The following is a 21950-nucleotide window of genomic DNA, read 5'->3' as shown; positions in this document are numbered from 1 at the left end:
TTTCCCAACAAACCCAACATCCATGGCCCAACATGACGTGCCGTCCCTATTTAAGCATGAATTTTTCATGTTAAAACATCCTCATGTTGCTCCCTCTCTATTTCTTTCTTTCTTACATGCTATCACACATCTTCCTTCTTACATGCTTTCCCATGCCCCCCTTTAATTCTTGCATGCCACAACAAAATCCTAACACCCCTCCACTCTATAAATACACACCTAGCCCTCCTTCTTAAGGGACACATGCCCCCTTATGGGGTTCTTCATCTTCCCCGCTCTATCCCTTAATGAAGCCAACGCCTAAGCCCTCTCCAAGTTGCCACTCTCCTCTCTCTTCCTCTTCCTCTCTTCTCCATAAGTCTAGGGGAGGTACTAATCCTAGCAACCCCTCTTTTTTTTTCTTGCCATAACCATATTCATTCACAGATCCCTTCTCCACATCCCTAGAAGTCTAGGCAAGGTCCTAATGATAGCACGTCTTCCATCAAATCTAGAAGAGGTCTTAATCCTGGTGCCACTACTCTTTTTTTTCCATATTCTCATACTTCCATCTATCTTTCTTTCTTGAAATTCTTAGACTAAGCTTTTTAGCCATCCTGCCACTATCTATATGGAGGAAGACAAAAGGATTCAAGGAGGCACAACTAGAAGATCAATCTGGTTAAATTGTTTGTATCACACTTTTATTTTTTTTTTTCTTTATGTTTCTTTATTTGATCAATGAAAATTTTTATTACAATGCTCTTGTCTCTTCATTAGTTTCTTTTAGTCTATTATTTTTTTTATATTTTTAAAACAATCAACTAAGATCCCTACGGATATAATTTTGACTCACCCTATCTACATAGTAAGTGAGTAGGGTTAATTTTGGTGTGCTACTACACGCATCACTACACCTAAAGGTTCATCTTTTTGTAATCTTGGATTGTCACTACGTGCTGCTAGGCATCATTGGTGGATTGTGAAAACTTACTAGGATCATTTTCAGATCAACGATCTTTGTTGGAGTGAGTTGGAATTGTTCTAGTCCATCAAAAAGAGTTTCGATGATACTGTGATGGAGATCATGGTATGACTCACTATCAAACTGAATAGAATCTAAGGGATCACACACAAAAAGAGCTCATCCTGATCAATAGCTTGGATCATGATAAAATTATCAATTAGATTGATGATTTGGATTAATTTATAAGAGTTACAAATTTAGAAATTGCTAAATGTCAGCATGAGGGACTTAATTGCAAGTGTTGCAATATTATTGGGCCCGATTAAATTATGGATAAAATTTTAATTAATTTAAATCAGATTTAATTAAATTAGACTTGACTTAATTTAAAGCTAATTGGGTTTAATTATTCAGGTTGGATTTAGATCTCAATCCCAATTGAATTAGGATTGATAGCCTTTCAAACTGGATTGGAATCGGGCTCGAATTAGATTCGAATCGAATCCAAACTGAAACCTAATCAAATTAGGTGCTTAAGCCCACTTTTACTTGAATTTTCTCTCCTTATTTAGACAACCAAGAGGTGTTGGGGCATGAGAAATCATGCCACTTTTCTCTTGTGTGCATGAAGAGGAGAGGAGGCGCAAGTCGGTGCCTCCCCTTTTGACTTGGGACTGTTTCCTGATAAGTAATATTTTAATCAAATTCAAATTTGATTTGGAATCAGTTGAATTTATTTCTTATTAGGTTGGGGTGTTAGAATGGGAATTTTTTGTGCGACAAAAAGAGGGAGGAAGGGATTGGCATGCGTTAGGGATTTTTTATTTTTCCTCGCCGCAAATTTCTTCAGAACACCACCTCTCCTCCTTTCTTCCATATCTCAACACACCACCTCTTCTCATTAGATCTGATCTGATAGAGAGAGAGGTCTAGAGAGAGAAGAAGAGAAGAAGAAAAAGATTTCTTCATCTCTTTCTTGGTGGTCTTGAGTAGTTCCCATCAGGTCAGCACGATGGGTTCGTACTGCAAATTTGCTTCTTCGAGATCTAGAAGAAGAACTCCAGATCCAAGCCAGAGAGTGAGGCCTACAAGGTGCTAGCACTTCGGTCACCTTGATACTCCAATCAAATCATCATTGTGTGGATACCAGCAAAAGCTGAGTGCTTGTGTGGCTATGTCAAAAACCCAGGTTATCCACAGGATTCGATCTGAGGAAGGAGAAGGATAGCAGTTCAGGTAACTAATTATTTTTCTTTCTGATTTCAGATCTATTTATGAAATTTATTTATGCATATTAATCGATTCTTAGATAATTTTTTGATTAGAACAAGGCATGATTTTAATATTAAAATTATTTTAATATTTATCTTCCACTGCTTACTTTCATATGATGAAAAAATTTGCATGCGAATCACCTAGAACTACAAGAATATCATCAAAACTCCTTTCAATGGGTTGGAATACTTCCAACTCTACCCATCAAGGATCATCAATCATCATGATGAAGTTCGATGAGTCTCACTATCCATCAATAACATCTAGCAGTATGTAATGGCAATCTAGCAGAATATAATATTGAACCTCTAGGTATTGTTATCATGTGGTTCGATTCCTCTGTTGTGAGTTTCGATAAGATGCAGATAAGGATAACTCATCAAATCCATTCATCCATCATATATCAGATTCAATCGACTCGAGTCTATATGAAGTCTTATGAAACCTCCTTTCCATCATTCACCTACCATGGATATAGGTTTTAGGACTCAATCTTATGAACTGCATAGAACCTCTCCCTATCTATCAGAGTCGATAGATCCCATTTTGGTGCACACCCTATTCCTACAATATATCTACTGTAGCCAACATACATCGCAAGATTCTAAATGGCTAGGTAATCAAGTAATTATACAGTCAAATTACAGCAACCCTACTGTGAATAGTCGAAGCACCACAGATCAATGAACTATGTACATAAGTGCAACTTTAAATAAGTCATTGACGAGTGAGTAGCCATTCTAGAGACTTTTCATGTTGGTCACACTCAGTACCCTTGATTTCTATCAAGCACCTATACTCTCATTCTTGTATCTCCATATTGTAGACTCGAGATCTATCCACCCAAGAAGGGAAGCAATCTGTGTTAGCGATACAGGTAGACTTGCATGCATAGATTTCAAAAATCGACTTGAAATAGCAATGAAAATTGATCGAGATTAAACTCTTTAGCCCCACAATAGATATAATCTATATCTATCCGAGCCCTAGATCTAAGACCTGCATATAATCTGAAAATAAAAAAAAAAAAATTGAGATCACATCTTAATATTTTGCCTGGGTCAAAATATACTGCAATCAATGATCGTAGATTTGAAGGTTTTTGAGCCACACATACGTCCGACCTCTACAGGTATCCATCAGAATCAATCTTGAACCTTTCTTCTCATTTTAGATTTATCTTCTCCAAGATGAATCTCAATCTTTTAGATCTTTGATCAACTATTGATCTTTGTCTGCAATCTCAATACTTGAACTGCAGCCTTCCTTCTTGTTCCTTGATGTAGAAGAGATCACCTAACAACTTGGGCATATGAAAAGGTGGGATGCCCAACCCTTGGGCGTTGAAGAGAGAGGAGAAGGAGAGGATGGCATGGAGATGGAGAGGGGTTTAGATCTAAATTCTCAATTCTTCTTCAAACCCTAGGAGATCATCTCTTAAATAGAGCATTTTCTTGATTTCAAATTAATCTCCAATCAGGCTAAAAAGGCTAGTCCTTATCTCATGAGGTCTCTTGTCTTTTAATTTAGTTTTCTTTCCAAGAAAATCAGGCCAAATTGGAAAGGACCCATACCTTATAAGGCAAGTAAAGGGGGCACCCACACCTTATTAGGCAAGATGAGGGGGTGCCCTCATTCCATAAGGCAAGAAGAGGGGGCACCAAACCCCCTCATCCCATAAGGCAAGAAGAGAGAGTGCCAAAGGGGGCAAGAAGAGAGGGTGCCAACCTTTGGCACCCCTTAGGATTTTTATGCACACAAGAGAGGGGGTGTTGAAACCGCCTTTTCCTTTGTAGGATCTTCCAGATTTCATCCAATCTGGGACAGAATAATTTAAAAAAAAATTATCCTACATTTATTTCAGATATAAATCTCTAAATCTAATCTTCATATCTGATATTAAGTCTAAAATAAATCTGAAAGAGATGAGGAAACAAATAATACCTCAAGGATAATCTGATTACCCTATAGATGATCTCAGCACAGCCCGAGGTTCTGATGTAGCCACGCAAGTGCCTAGCCTCTACCATATCCACTTAAGTAGGACCTAGAACATATTCTCCTCATGAATCTACACTCCAAAAATTAGATCTCTATCTGATTTGGAAGTACTTCAGAACTCCTTCTGAAGTTGGAGCAGCAGCCTGTCAAAGATGTCCTACAGCCTTCCTGTTCCAGGCATCTCCATGCCTTGGATCTTTGCCAGATGGATGCCCAACTCTTTGGACATGAAGAGGGGAGAGAGGAGAGAAGGGAGGATATGGAGAAGAGGAGAGGATTCTCGTTTTAGCTTGGTATTGGGTAGAAACTTGCAAACCCTGGGCACAGACAGGGATTTTATAGACCCTGTATGCTGCGTAGTGCCACATCATTCGACCAATCAAAAAATTCCAATAAATTTTGAAAAAAATTTGATTGGTGGAGTGATGTCATCTGATCATATCAGATAAGAACTCCCACCCACTTTCCTATGTTGGTGCCAACTTTAGATAAGCACAAGCAAGGTGGCACCAAAGAGTCCAAGTTTATCAGGACTCTTTCATTCTTATCCATTTAGGGTGCCCACTTTAATTCAATTGGGCTCATGCTAAAATCTGATTATGGTGCCCAATTTAATTGATTTTTTGGCATGTAGACGCTCTACAAAAATCCTCCAATGAGCTCTCTTCAGTTTAAGACCCATATGTCAACATTTGACAGATGTCCTAAAATAAAATTAGCAGGTGACAGGAATTAGCAGGTGCTTGTCTTAAATTTATCTCATGAATTAAGACAAGCCTTTTCTCAGCTGGACAAGCTTCATTTAGACTAAGAAAAACTTTCTCAAGGTTCTCTGGGTGAGTCAAATCATATTTGACTCAGTAGAGATAGAAAAGATTACATGAGGAGAAAGTTAGGCTCAATCGAGTGCTAGCACGATTTTCTTGAACCTAATTGGATCTAATCCAAATCAATTGGGTTAGCCCAATTGATGACATCCAGACCCTAACCCTTATTTGTGTAACCTAGTTAGGTTTAATTCTGTATGGTAATGAGATATGTCATGATCTCATCATCGACATCATCGAAACTCCTTTCGATGGATCAGAACTCTTCTGATTCAGACAATTAGAATGATCGATCATTAATATCATTCTAATTGCTCTCAAAATCTACTAGTGACACCTAGCAGTATGTGGTGGTAATCCATCAAAATTGAAGATGAACCTCTCAGTGCAGCTACCTGTGTGATTGAGTTCCTCTATCATGAGTCCCGACTGAATTAGGGTTAAGGTGAACTCGTCAAACCCAACATCAGTCATATGAATCAATCGATCGATCCGAGTCTGATGCGAAACCCCAATGAAAAACTATTTTTCCATTATTTCACTCTATCATGGCCATGGTCTTAAGGACTCGATCTTTCGATTATCATAGGACTACTCTCATCTACCGAGGTTGATAGATCCCATCTTGGTACAACCTAGTTCCTACAATGAATATGCTACAGCCAACATACACCTCAGGATTCCGAATGGCTAGAAGATCGAGTTATGGTGTAGTCAAACTATAACACACTCAAGGTGAACTATCGATGCACCTCAGGTCAAAAAACTAGACACACAATTATAGCATCAAGCTAGTCATCGACGAGAAGGTAGACTTCCTTATGACTGCTCGATATGGTCACGCTCAGTACTCTCATTCTCAATGAATACCTGTACTCTCACTCCGATGTCTCCACACCGTAGACTCAAGATACATCTACCCTAAAGAAGCGATCGTACACCAACCTTCCAAATCGATCACCATCCTCGTGATGATCCTATGGTCAGGAGCTGTTTATGAGTTAGTTATGTAAATTCATGCCTTAAATTTTCAACTCTTGAAAATATGAATTGACATTCTTGCTAACTCAAAGGATGTATCACAGACATAATGTACTCAATGTGATAGAAGAATAACCTATTTATTGATTTATAGTTAAAATTATAAATTTGCCTATAAATTTGTACAGGAATGTGTCGGCCAATCTGGCATCTAGGGCACACATCTAACAAACTCCCACTTGACCTAATGCCAATTGGCTACATATCTAAGTCCCATCTTCTCAAGATAGGCTTCGATCTCTTGCTAGCCTAATGGCTTTGTCAATGGGTCTGCCACGTTGACTGTGAAGTCGACTCTCTTGACCTCGACATAATCCTTTTTGAGGTAATCACGGATCAAATAGAATCGCCGCTCGATGTGCTTGAACTTCTGGTGAGATCTTGGCTCCTTAACTAGGGCTATGGCGCCATTATTATCATAGTAAAGAGGTATGGCATCCGATGACATCACTCCAAGCTCTGCGGCAAACTTCTTATACCAGAATACCTCCTTCGTAGCTTCTGATGCAGCAATGTACTCTGCCTCCATGGTGGAATCAGCAATCGCCATCTGCTTGGAACTCTTCCAGCTAACTGCACCACCATTGTAAATGAACAAACTCAGAGATATCGACATTCGATCATCTATATCAGACATAAAGTCTGGTCTGTATATCTCTGAATCTGAAGTTCTCCATTCCTAAAGACTAGAAACATATCCTTAGTCTTTCTCAAGTACTTAAGGATACATTTCATAAAAGTCCAGTGCTCTTCGCCTAGATTCGACTAATATCTGCTTGTGACACTCACAGCATGGGCTATATCAGGTCGTGTACATAGCATGACATACATGAAGCTCCCTATTGCCGAAGCATAAGGGATCTTGCTCATGCGTTCAATCTCCTCAAGTGTGCTAGGGCACATCTTCTTGGAGAGATGAATGCCATGTCTAAAAGGTAATAAACCTCTTTTGGAGTTTTCCATGCTAAACCTTTTTAGCACCTCCTTTATGTACATCTTCTGTGAAAGTCTGAGCATCCTATTTGGTCTATCTCTATAGACCTTAATACCCAATATAAAGGATGCCACTCCTAGATCTTTCATAGAGAACTCCTTAGACAACCATACTTTGACTAAGGTCAACATGGGAATGTCATTCCCAATTAGGAGGATGTCATCTATGTACAATACGAGGAAGATAACTGCGCTCTCACTGACTTTTTTGAACACACATGGTTCCTCCTCATTCTTGATGAAACCAAACATTTTGATCATATCATTGAAATAAGTATTCTAGCTCCGAGATGCTTGCTTAAGTCCATAAATGGACCTTTGCAGCTTGCAGATCCTGTGATCATCATCACTGGATGTGAAACCAAGCGGCTATTCCATATAGATATCTTCCTCAAGATATCCATTTAAGAATACCATTTTCACATCCATCTGCCATATTTCATAATCGAAATAGGCTGCAACAGCAAGCAATGTGCGGATGGATTTTAGCATGGCTATGGGCGAGAAGGTATCCTTGAATATCTCCACATTCTCATCTGCACCTATCTTTCTCTTGAAGATCCATTTACACCCAATAGGTACAATACCTTCAGGTAGATCTACCAAGGTCCAGACTTAGTTTGAGTACATCGAGTCAATTTCTGATCTCATTGCCTCTAACCATTTCTCGAAGTCGATATCTGATATCGTCTCATCATAGGTCTTGGGATCATCACCATGAACCCCATTTTCCATGAGAAACATTTTCTCTACATCCTCTTATATGGTACCTAAGTACCTTTCAGGAGGATGAAAAATTCTAGTCGATCTATGAGGTGGAAGAGGTTGTATTAAGACTGGTTCTGATTGATTAGGTTTCTCAAGTTCTTTAGCTCGTTGCTCTTGGAAGACATTCTCCTTAAGCTTAATTATTTGTTCGATGCTACCATCTTGAATAAACTATTTTTTAAGAAAAATAGTATTTTGACTCACAATCACATTGTGGTCTTCCAGAATATAGAAATAGTATCCTAATTGTAGAAACCAGATCTAGGATTTCAGGGTTAGATCTTGAAACTTTTTCAAGATCATACAGCGAAAGACTAAAATAAATCAAAATTTATTTTCTAAAACCAAAAAATTCCTAGATCTAAGATCCTATTACATGATTATTACATGGAATTAAATCAAAAATTAAAATATATAAATATAGCATGAACTACATGTTGATCATATCAACATGTTTTTATACCACATCTAATGTATGTATTAAACAATAGATCAGATCTATTACCTTGCAAGTTAGATGCTCTAACCTCGCTGATCCGGGCTTAAGGATGATGTTGCATGCCGCACACGCGTCCGGCCTCTAGGAGTCATCCACACGAGCCCACGAATCTCGATCAGAAGTCCTGCTTCAGGAAATCAGCACAGTATGCTAGTACTGCACTGATCCTTCTTTGATGGTTGATCAGGTGCCTCCTTCTTCTTGATTTGGACTCTTCCAAAGATGAAAAGTAGAAGGAGAAGTTTCAGATCTAAGACACTCTTAGAAAACTCAAGATGGAAGGAGGAAAGATATGAAAATAAAAACCCTAGAAGAAGACCCTCTTCTTCTTCACGTTTTTCTCTCTAGACACCCAAACTTGTGTCTTTTATATCTCCACGACCCAAAGGTATTTCTCTCTGATTTTTGTATGGCAGAAAGGTCTCTCAAATATATATCTCTCTCTAAAGTTTTATGAAGAAACTCATCTTATATAGAGAGATATGATAGAGTCTTTGTCTAGGTCAAACACCTAGTCAAGGCTTATCCAAACATGGCAAGTTAAGGGATGCCCAACTCTTGAGCACCTCCTCCATATTTTAGTGCATGGATCACAAGAAAAGGGTGCATAATGTATACTCTAAAAGCCACAAAAATTCCAAAAAAAATTTGGATAAATTCGGTGCAAAATTGAAAGAGTTTTGGATTTCTAAAACTCTATCTCATAGAATTCGAAATCCAAACTTATTCCTTTTAGATTTGATCCAAACCACCTTCCATGCAAGAAAGAAGAGAGGAGACCTTTTGTGAACGTGAAAGAGATCTGGGAGAGGGCTTTTGTCACACAAAATAAGTGGAGATTGGCGTTGAATAAGAGAGAGGGCGTGGAGAAGGTTTATGTGGCGCAAGGTGGAATCCTAGTCCTACTAGGATTCTGTCTCATAACTTGTTTTAATTTGGTTTTCCAAACCAAATCAAATCAAAATTAGATCAACCTAATTAAAATAGGTCTTAACCCAATTAAGAACTTAATTTAATCAGATTAAATTATATTTAAATCTGATTTAATTTTCTAATCAAATTAGAAATTAGATTGACCCAAGTCCTATTTGAACTAGGACTAGTTTTTCCTTGCACTTGGCTTATCCAATAAACCAATTGGACTTGATCCAATCAAGCCCAAACCAAATCTAATTAAATCATATTTAATTAGACTTAATCTCATCCCATTGGCTTAATCAAATTAAGCCAATTAGCAATCAAATTGCTAATCGATCCTCCTGCAACACTTGTACTGGGTTAAATATCAATCGTATTGATCATCTAACCCTAGAACGATTCTTAATTATTGATCAACCATCCGATCGGATCATGAACTCTAATGTGTGTGACCTCATAGGTCCGAACCTAAGCCGGTAGCATAGGAACAAATTTTTATACCAATCGAAGTGACCGTCTAGCAATGGTATCCGACGACCGGATAGGTCGAATGTGTAGAACAACATCCTTAGAACCCATGAGGATATAGTTTTCATATAATTCATCCCCTTGACCAAAATGATCATAGGACACCCCAGAGTTTAACTGTCAACTCTGATCAGGTTGTCCACATTGTATTTCAAAATATCAAATCCATCTGATGGATTACCCTGGCCAAGATTTTGCTAAATTGAAATACAGCGACTCATTCTTCTCCAACTCTTGGAGTGGTCAATTCCATCTCGATCACACTCTGACTTCGTAAGTACTTGACTGTGCCCAGAAGCCTTCCGTCCCTGAATTAGAAATTCAGTTAGTCCAGTACCAAAGCACAGTGAGTTGCTTGCAAGTCACTGAGGTGATCTCAAGTCTAAGGGACACTTATACCTATATCCCATCAGAGATATTCTCGACAGTAGAATACTCTGGAGTTGGTCACGTTCAATGATGATGTACCCTTACATCTCATCTGTATGCCATACTAGTGTCTCCACACTCCTTGGTTAAGAGGACAACCAACCCATATGGCCTACAGTGACCTATGCTCGATAGAAGCTGTCGTCCTTATTAACAGCCTATCATTTGGTCGTGAACAGTTTTAAGGACTAATCGATAAATCCTCTCTTTATCGAACCTAAATAGTCCTAAGGACTTCATCATAACAATGGAGTTCATTAGAAGATGAAAGCTTATGATGAAAATGCCAAATATATTTTATTTATTAACAAATCAATTACAATACTTGGTTGCTCAACCGTCAACAGCTTGACGATTGACTTTTTGGGACACATTTTCCAACAACTCCCACTTGTCTTAAAGCCACTCGGCACAGTATCTAATACCCATCTTCGACTTGTGGTTGTCGAACTCCTTTATTGTCAGGGCTTTAGTGAAAGGGTCGGCTAGGTTCTCCTTTCCGTCGATCTTCTGAAGGTCGACGTCATCTCGATCCACGATCTTCCGGACCAAGTGGAAGCGGCGCAAGATGTGCTTCGTCTGCTGATGTGCTTTGGGTTCCTTCGCCTGAGCTATGGCACCAGTGCTGTCGCAATAGAGCAGGACCGGACCATCGGGGAAGGGTGCTACTCCGAGCTCGTTGATGAATTTCCTCAGCCACACAGCTTCCTTCATGGCATCTGATGCTGCGATATACTCCGCTTCACAAACAGAGTCTGCCACAGTATGTTGCTTGGAACTCTTCCAGCAGATGGCTCCACCATTCAGAGTAAAGATATAACCCGACACGCTCCTGCTGCCATCATGGTCAGATTGGAAGCTGGAGTCTGTGAACCCCACAAGTTTTAGATCTGACTCGCCATAAACCAACCATTGGTCCTTAGTATTTCTCAAATACTTAAGGATGGCTTTAACCACTTTCCAGTGATCTTCTCCAGGATCAGATTGGTATCTACTCACTACTCCTAGTGAGTATGCCACATCTGGTCTTGTACATGTCATGGCGTACATGATAGATCCCACGGCTGAAGCATATGGGACTCTACTCATACGCTCTCTCTCTTCAGGAGTTGTCGGACAATCCTTCTTAGAGAGAAAAATTCCATGGCCTATCGGTAGATAGCCCTTCTTGGAATTCTCCATGCTGAACCTCTTCAGCACAGTGTCTATGTACATGGACTAGGATAACCCAAGCATCCTTTTAGATCTATCCCTATAGATCTTCATCCCTAGGATGTAGGATGCTTCACCCAAGTCCTTCATGGAGAACTGTGATGACAACCAAACTTTTATTCCCTGTAGTGCGGGGATGTCATTCCCGATTAAGAGAATGTCATCCACATACAAGAAATACCACAACTGGACCATTTGCCCATTTATAGATGCAGGGCTCTTCTCCATTCTTAATGAAGCCATACGTTTTGATCACCTTATCAAAATGCATGTTCCAACTCTGAGAAGCTTGCTTCAGTCCATAAATGGATCTCTGAAGCTGGCACACCTTGGACTCATCTGTGGATGTAAACCCTTCAGGTTGTATCATATACACCTCTTCAGTCAGCTCTCCATTCAGGAAAGTTGTCTTTACATCCATCTGTCAGATCTCATAATCTAGATGGGCAGCTATTGCAAGCATTATCCGAATAGATTTGAGCATTGCCACAGGGGAAAACGTCTCATCATAGTCAATATCATAACGTTGAGATACCCCTTGGCAACCAGACGGGCTTTATAGGTCTCCACCTTTCCGTCTGCACCCCTCTTCCTTTTGAAGACCCATTTACACCCAATGGGTTTAACCCCTTCAGGTGGGTCAACCAATGTCCATACATCGTTGACCTTCATGGACTCCATTTCGGATTTCATGGCTTCAAGCCATTTCTCGGAATCAGGTCTCTGCATAGCATCCATATAGGTGATCGGATCCTCATTATTCTCATCAAGTTCAATGGGATCACCATCCCGGATCAAGAAACCATAGTATCTGTCCGGCTGATGCGGTACTCTACCGGATCGCCTTAATGGTACAGGTATATTGGGCTCTAGATCTGATCTAATCATATCCGACTCAGGTTCAGCTATTGGTGTCGGTCCTTCTACCTGTTGAACTTCATCAAGTTCAACCTTAGAGGCAACGGTTCCTTCACCAAGGAACTCCTTTTCTAAAAAGATTGCCTTAAGGCTGACGAACACCTTTTGTTCATCAGCATGGTAGAAAAAATATCCTTTTGTCTCTTTGGGGTACCCTATGAATGAGCATTTGTCAGACCTAGGTCCAAGTTTGTCTGTGACTAATCGTTTGACATAGGCCGGGCACCCCCAGACCCTAAGGTGTGAAAGTGCTGGCTTACGTCCCGTCCATATCTCATATGGAGTCTTAATTACAGACTTACTTGGAACCCTATTTAATAGATAACAGGCCGATTCGAGTGCATATCCCCAGAAGGATTCGGCAAGCTAGCAAAACCCATCATGGATCGGACCATGTCTAACAGAGTCCGATTCCTCCTTTCAGACACACCATTATGCTGTGGTGTTCCTGGAGGAGTCCATTGGGAGAGAATCCCATTCTCTCTTAGATATGTGAGAAATTCACTAGAAAGGTATTCTCCTCCTCGATCAGATCGAAGAGTTTTAATACTCTTCCAAGTTTATTTTTCTACTTGACTTCGGAATCGTTTGAACATTTCAAATGAATCCGACTTATGTTTCATCAGATAGACATATCCATATCGGGATAGGTCATCCGTGAAAGTTATGAAGTAGAAATATCCACCTCTAGCACTGGTGCTCATGGGTCCGCATACATCAGTATGTACTAGGCCCAAGAGCTCAGTAGCTCTCTCACCTTTTCCAGTAAAAGGTGACTTGGTCATTTTACCAAGAAGACAGGACTCACAGGTTGGAAGTGATTCACAATCACTAACTTCGAGGATTTCCTCTTGAGTCAACCTGTTTATTCTGTTCTTGTTTATATGACCTAGCCTACAGTGCCATAAGTAGATATCTGACACACTCTCTAATCTAGGGTGCTTGCCAGTTGAATAGACTACATTAACAGGTTGTGATAACATATACACACCATTGTTCAAATATCCATAAAAAATAGTAACACCATTCTCAATGATATTACAAATTTGTTTCTTTATTGAAATTTCATAATCATTTTTGGCCAGAAGGCCTACAGAAATGATATTTAAAAAGAAATTGGGACAGAAATGACAATCATTAAGAACAACGATATGGGATTCAAATACAAGTTTCAAGATTCCTAATGCTAGAACTGGAACTGATCTTCCATCTCCAACGTTCAGGAACCTCTCACCTTGCTCGAATCTCCTACTGACCTGCAACCCCTGCAACGAATTGCAAATATGGTAAGGGCTACCGGTATCCAATACCCAGTCAGTTATATCACAAATAGAGAAATTGCAAGGAGTTATCATATAAATACCTTGCCCAGCAACAACTTGCTGCTTTCTCTGCCTGTTCGGGTCTAGGGAGGCAATGTACTGGGGACAGTTCCTCTTCCAGTGCCCCCGCTTCTTGCAAAAGAAGCATTCAGCTTGACTCTTATCGGGTTTGATCTTTTTGGTCTGAGACTGCACAGATGTCCCAGCATGAACTTGCACCTTCATCACTTTCTTCTTCTTGTTCTTCTTCCCTTTCTTAAAGGGTCGAGAACCAGAAGATGAACCTCCCACTAAGTTCACCGACTCCTTATGGAGTTGGTGATCTTTCTCAAAGTTTTGAAGTAACCCCAATAATCCGTGGTAGTTTACTTCAGGCTTTGTCATTCTATAATGAGTGAGGAATGGGAGATAAGTCTTAGGCAGCGAGTTCAGTATTGCATCTTTCCCAAGCTGCTCATGCAAGGGAAAGCCGAGCTTGCTCAATCGTTCCATCAGCTCGATCATGTACAATACATGATCAGTGACAGAGGTACCATCCCGCATTTTGGCATTGAAGATGGCACAACTAGTCTTGTGCCTCTCCACGTCATCGGGTGTGCCAAAGGCATCCTCCAATACTTGAAGCATGTCCTTTGGCTGAGCCATCTCGAATCTGCGACTGAACTCGTCGCTCATAGCAGCCAGCATGATACAGCGCACCGTGGTCCGGTCACTGAGCCACTTCTGGTAAGTGTCTCTGACTGTTCCACGTGCATTGACAGCTGGCTCCTCAGGTGCAGGATCCATTATCACATATAGGATCCGTTCATGCTCTAGGACTATCTTCAACTTTCGGTACCAGCTACCGAAATTGGATCCCACCAACTTATCATTGTCCAACAATGATCAGAGCGATAGGAAAGTGGCCATATCTGCACAAAAGAGAACCATAACCTAATTAGTAATTGATTCATTAAACCTAAAGATTTGGACTTTAATCAAAAGGTTTCTCCCACTATTTTATTCGAATTGGTAGCCTCTACCTCCAACTCGAAGAATTACCCTAATTCCTTAGCGGGTACTAGAATCCACTTAGACTGCACACAAGCCCAACTTTGGTTGGTCAACCCATGTACATCTAAGGGTAGGTTCATAACCAATTGTTTCTCTAAACAATTTCTAGTAATTTTAATTTTGCCCCAGAAACCTAATCAGTAGGCTTTGGCCTCCACTGTAAGGATCCAGTTAGGTCCAACCATTAACATGATCATACTTGGTGTATCTAACCAACGAATGATTAAGCCCAACTTTGGTTGGCTCACCTAACCACCATTAAAGAGACACTTCCAAGTCATCATATGATGAGTGATAATTCCATTAGTCAACAAGCACCAGGCCTTTGGGTCTGCAATGATTATTGAGTTAATGGACTCATTATCAAACACCTTAATGGGAGGCTATGACTCAGTTATCTCCATAACTTTATCATTTTAAGGACCTAATAATTTTAGAGGATTTAAATAATTTAGAGGATGAGGTCAGATGAACCAGCTTATCATGATCCTCCCACTGGCTTCACCAAGTCAGCTTAAGGGAGACCATTAAAGGGGCTGGTCTAGGAGCACCTAAATCAGTCACACTGATTTACCTAGCTGACATGGGTCAGCTCGAATAGTCAAGTGATCCGATCAAAACATAATTTCACCAAGAGGCCAGGTAAGTTCGATCAGTGGGAGGGTCTGCCAAAGCTTGCCTTAGACACCATCAGAAATGGCCAGGTAAGCGGGCTCCCAATTAAAAACCACCGGTCTGGTTTACCTTAGACACCAACTGGTTTAATTAGTTTCGATTAGATCAACCTAACAGTTCGTGCTAGATCGCTTAGCCAAGAATCAAGTCCATTTGGTTCTCGTTAAAGACATGGACTTGACCAACTACAACTATTGTAATTGATCTAGAGAATCCTTGACCTAATCTAAGACAACAATTGATTAGATTTAGTCAATTCTCTAATTAAGTCCATCTTTAATCTAACCATAGGTCTAACCCAATTAATGGACCTAATTCCCACTAACCCATTAATCCAATGTGTTATGATTTGTATCTTAGGTTCTTCAATTCACAATCCTAGAACCTAATCAAACAACTTCTTAATTCTTAATTAAGTTTTGGGCTGAGGGTTGGGTTCGACTTTTCAAAAAATAATTTTCATATTTGTAAAATAATTTTACAATATGATTCTACCAACCATATTGCATGTTTGATTCATAATCAAGATGCAAGTGAAATAAACATGAAACTACTTTAGATCTAATCTAAACAGGTTCATGTAATTGAAACAATTTCAACTTTAAACAATTTCTTTGCACAAAAATTATTAACAAAGAGATTTTATTTCAGATTTAAATATCTTTTAAATCTAATAAATTATAAATTTAATCTAGATCATATCTAATAAATTTATGATTAAAGATAGATCTACACAAACTAGGACAACCTTTGCACTGTAAGGGGTAAACCTTACAGTAGGACAACCTTACAGTTTGTGATTGATCTAAAATTTTAATTTTAGATTTAATAATCAGATTATAAATTAGATCTAATCTAAAAATAATCTAAGCATGTATAAATAATCATGTAATAAAGAACCTAGGCTCTGATACCAATTGTAGGAACCAGATCTAGGATTTCAGGGTTAGATCTTGAAACTTTTTCAAGATCATACAGCGGAAGACTAAAATAAATCAAAATTTATTTTCTAAAACTAGAGAATCCCTAGATCTAAGATTCTATTACATGATTATTACATAAAATTAAATCAGAAATTAAAATATATAAATATAGCATGAACTACATGTTGATCATATCAACATATTTTTATACCACATCTAATGTATGTATTAAACAATAGATCAGATCTATTACCTTGCAAGTTAGATGCTCTAACCTCGCTGATCCGGGCTTAAGAATGATGTTGCAAGCCGCACACATGTCCGGCCTCTAGGAGTCGTCCACATGAGCCCACGAATCTCGATCAGAAGTCCTGCTTCAGGAAATCAGCACAGTATGCTAGTACTGCGCTGATCCTTCTTTGATGGTTGATCAGGTGCCTCCTTCTTCTTGATTTGGACTCTTTCAAAGAAGGAAAGTAGAAGGAGAAGTTTCAGATCTGAGACGCTCTCAGGAAACTCAAGATGGAAGGAGGAAAGATATGAAAATAAAAACCCTAGAAGAAGACCCTCTTCTTCTTCACGTTTTTCTCTCTAGACACCCAAACTTGCATCTTTTATATCTCCACGACCCAAAGGTATTTCTCTTTGATTTTTGGATGACAGAAAGATCTCTCAAATATCTATCTCCCCCTAAAATTTTATATAGAAACTCATCTTATATAGAGAGATATGATAGAGTCCTTGTCTAGGTCAAACACCTAGTCAAGGCTTATCCAAACATGGCAAGTTAAGGGATGCCCAACTCTTGAGCACCTCCTCCATATTTTCATGCATGGATCACAAGAAAAGGGTGCATAATGTATACCCTAAAAGCCATGAAAATTCTAAAAAAAATTTGGATAAATTCGGTGCAAAATTGAAAGAGTTTTGGATTTCTAAAACTCTATCTCATAGAATTCGAAATCCAAACTTATTCCTTTTAGATTTGATCCAAACCACCTTCCATGTAAGAAAGAAGAGAGGAGACCTTTTGTGAACGTGGGAGAGATCTGGGAGAGGGCTTTTGTTGCACAAAATAAGTGGAGATTGGCATTGAATAAGAGAGAGGGCATGGAGAAGGTTTATGTGGCGCAAGGTGGAATCCTAGTCCTACTAGGATTCTGTCTCATAACTTGTTTTAATTTGGTTTTCCAAACTAAATCAAATCAAAATTAGATCAACCCAATTAAAATAGGTCTTAACCCAATTAAGAACCTAATTTAATCAGATTAAATTATATTTAAATCTGATTTAATTTTCTAATCAAATTAGAAATTAGATTGACCCAAGTCCTATTTGAACTAGGACTAGTTTTTTCTTGCACTTGGCTTATCCAATAAACCAATTGGACTTGATCCAATCAAGCCCAAACCAAATCTAATTAAATCATATTTAATTAGACTTAATCTCATCCCATTGGCTTAATCAAATTAAGCCAATTAGCAATCAAATTGCTAATCGATCCTCCTGCAACACTTGCACTGGGTTAAATATCAATCGTATTGATCATCTAACCCTAGAACGATTCTTAATCATTGATCAACCATCCGATCGGATCATGAACTCTAATGTGTGTGACCTCATAGGTCCGAACCTAAGTCGGTAGCATAGGAATAAATTTCTATACCAATCGAAGTGACCGTCTAGCAATGGTACCCGACGATCGGATAGGTCGAATGTGTAGAACAACATCCTTAGAACCCATACGGATATAGTTTTCATATAATTCATCTCCTTGACCAAAATGATCATAGGATACCCCAGAGTTTAACTGTCAACTCTGATCAGGTTGTCCACATTGTATTTCAAAATATCAAATCCATCTGATGGATTACCCTGGCTAAGGTTTTGCTAAATTGAAATACAGCGACTCATTCTTCTCCAACTCTTGGAGTGGTCAATCCCATCTCGATCACACTCTGACTTTGCAAGTACTTGACTGTGCCTAGAAGCCTTCCATCCCTGAATTAGAAATTCAGTTAGTCCAGTACCAAAGCACAGTGAGTTGCTTGCAAGTCACTGAGGCGATCTCAAGTCTAAGGGACACTTATACCTATATCCCATCAGAGATATTCTCGACAGTAGAATACTCTAGAGTTGGTCACGTTCAATGATGATGTACCCTTACATCTCATCTGTATGCCATACCAGTGTCTCCACACTCCTTGGTTAAGAGGACAACCAACCCATATGGCCTACAGTGACCTATGCTCGATAGAAGCTGTCGTCCTTATTAACAGCCTATCATTTGGTCGTGAACAGTTTTAAGGACTAATCGATAAATCTTCTCTTTATCGAACCTAAATAGTCCTAAGGACTTCATCATAACAATGGAGTTCATTAGAAGATGAAAGCTTATGATGAAAATGCCAAATATATTTTATTTATTAACAAATCAATTACAATACTTGGTTTCTCAACCGTCAACAGCTTGACGATTGGCTTTTTGGGACACATTTTCCAACACTAATGACTCTTTAGGATATCCTATGAATTGAGCTCTAAAAGACCTGAACTCTAATTTGTCCGCCTGTTGTCTCTTGACATGAGCCAGACAACCCCAAATTTTGAGATGATTCAGACTTGACTTCTTACCATGCCATATCTCATACGGTGTGGTAGGAATGGTTTTAGAGGAAACCCTATTCAATACATAAATTGCTGTCATGAGACAATATCCCCAAAAAAATTCAGGGAGGTCCGTGAAGCTCATCATGGAATGGACCATATCTAATAGGGTCTGATTTCTCCGTTCTGAAACTCCGTTGAGTTGAGACATTCCAGGTGGAGTCCATTGAGAGACTATACCATTGTTCTTAAGATAGTCTAGAAAATTTTGACTAAGGTATTCACCTCCTTGATCTGATCGAAGAACCTTAATGGGCTTTTCTGTTTGTTTTTCTACCTCATGTTTGAATTTTTTGAACCTTTCAAAAGCTTCAGACTTGTGTTTCATTAGAAACACATACCCGTACCTAGACATATCATCGATAAAGGTGATGAAGTAGACATAGTTGCCTCTAGCCGGCACATCAAATGGGCCGCATACATCCATATGTACTAGGGCAAGTAGGTCTGTGGCCCTTTCCCCATGTCCCATAAAAGGAAGCTAGGTCATTTTGCCTTGAAGGCATGATTCACAAACTGGATATGACTCAGAAGTCAACGGACTCAATAGCTCGAATTTCTCTAATTTGTTAACCCTGTCTTCCGCTATATGACCTAGCTTTAGGTGCCACAGATACCTATCATTTAGACTATCTCTAGACCTTTTAATTCCTATGGCATTCATATTTTGCTCGATATTAAATACAGATACATCAATATATAGCTGATAGAGATCGTTAATAAGAAAATCATCTGTAACTTTATTATTTTTATAAAAAATATTATAATGGATCTTATGAAAGCTAATCACATAGCCTTCTTGTGCTAAACATGAAACAGAAATCAAATTTCTGCTTGCTGCAGGCACATAATAACAATCTCTAAGAAATAAATCTAATCTTAATGGTAATCGCAGAGGGTAGGTTTCCACGACCACAGCAGCAACTCTTGCTCTATTCTCGATGCGTAGGATCATCTCTCCATCCCTCAGCCTCCTACTCTCCTCAAGATCCTGCATAGAAGTGCACAAATGAGCACTAGAACCGAGTCAAGCACCCAACTGGATGTAGAAGAAACCATAAGATTAGATTTTAAAATGAGCATACCTTCAGAAGGACCATCCTTTTTGTTCTTCAGGGTGGCCAGATACTGAGGACAGTTTCGCTTCCAATGACCGTCTGATTGGTAGTGAAAATATTTTTTCTTATCAGTAGCCTTCTTCTTCGGTTCTGTCTTCTTCTTCTTGCCATCCACCTTCTGCTTCTTCGCAGACTTCTTTTTCTTTCCAAAAGATTTTTTCTTGGAAGAAGTCTGCTCCACAGTAAGAACTGGCCTTTTGAGCCCTTCATGGAAAGCTCAGCCGTAACCAGCATGTTCATTAACTCGGCCAAGGTACACTGCATCTTTTGCATATGGAGTTCATGATGAACTGACCATATGCATCAAACAAGGACTGAAGGATCACATCAATCTGAAAATCTTTGTCTAAGATGATACCGAGCTTCTCAAGATCTTTGATCATTATCAAACAATGATCTTGGACTGACTGCCCATCACGCATCTTGGCCTTAAAAAGTCTTTGACAGACTTGATACTTGGCCGCGCGACTCTGTTCACCAAACAACTCTTCTAGGTGAGCAACATTTGGTAGGTAATCAAAATGTTCTTATGTTGGCACTACAAGTCATCAGACATTGCACCCAACATGTAGTACCATGCTTTGTTATCATCATCCATCTACTTTTTCAAAGATGCTCTCGATTCAGCAGTCGAATGTGCTGGCATGGCAGGTGGGTCCTGGTCCAAGACATGAGTCAATTTTTTGAAACCCAGAATAATTCTGTAGTTTCTCAACCAGTCCTTGAAATTGGGTCCAATCAATCTGTGGGTGTCTAGTATTTTGGTCAGGGGGTTTGAGGCAGACATATTTTCTATAGAGAGTTAAAAGTTTCTAGTTAGATTTTGTAATCAGACTTAACCAATTTATTTAAAAATTTTATTTTTAAATAAATTAGGCTCTCACTATTTTCTCAGATCCCTACACTCCCTTGGTAGATATGTGAAATCTCTGTGATTAGTGATTTCTAGTGGGTGGTGCGGTCTCACCGACTGGCTCATCACCTCACCTAACAGTTATTAGTGATGAGTCAACCAATGAGTGGATAACTCTTGTCCAATGATTCTCTAATCATGGTGCACCCAAAACTTGGTCTCTAATTTATGAAGCTCACCGTATCTAAAATATTGCTCCAATCCTTAGTTAAGCCAAATCCACCATTTGCACGAACTAGATTCCTGATTGGGTCCCTCACCGTATCGAAATATTGAGCCTAATCCATCCTCTAATCCGTAGCATCCAATGCCTAATGGATATGGTTGCGTCTTCCCGATGCAACTGAGCCACTGTAACCAGCCGAGAACAATCAACCCTGGAAAGGGCTCGCACATCCACAATGGTGGAAGACCTAGACTTAATATTTTTTTAGGGAGATTTGATTTAGATCTCATTAAACTTGACTTGACATAGTCATAACAATTATAACTAACCTAGTGGCATGGGTTAGCTTGAATTGTTAGCCACCTCTAATCAGAACTGAGTCGACACATATGGCCAGGTAAGTGAGACCGGTGGGAGGGATATGCCATTAACTCGACAAAAATGCATTCGAGTCGAGTAGCTCCCAATTAAAAACCAGTCGATCGTATCTGTCCAACTTACCTTAGACACCAAATTATCGAACCAGAACTAATTGGGTTAGCCTATAATTTAGGCTCTAACCACTGAGCCAAATTAGATCTTAACTTGATCGAGTCATATCTAAATGTGATTCAATCTTGACCCAGACTTAATCCTATTAGGCTGGTCAATTATTAGCTTTCATGATCCCACCTAACCAACTCTTGTTTTGGTTTGATCAACCGCTAGACCTAATTGAGCTACCCAAGCCCGAACCCAATTTTATGAAAATATCTTAG

This window comes from Elaeis guineensis, chromosome 5 (genome assembly GCF_000442705.2).
Source record: "Elaeis guineensis isolate ETL-2024a chromosome 5, EG11, whole genome shotgun sequence".
NCBI classification, from domain to species: domain Eukaryota; kingdom Viridiplantae; phylum Streptophyta; class Magnoliopsida; order Arecales; family Arecaceae; genus Elaeis; species Elaeis guineensis.
This window is presented reverse-complemented; position numbering follows the sequence as displayed.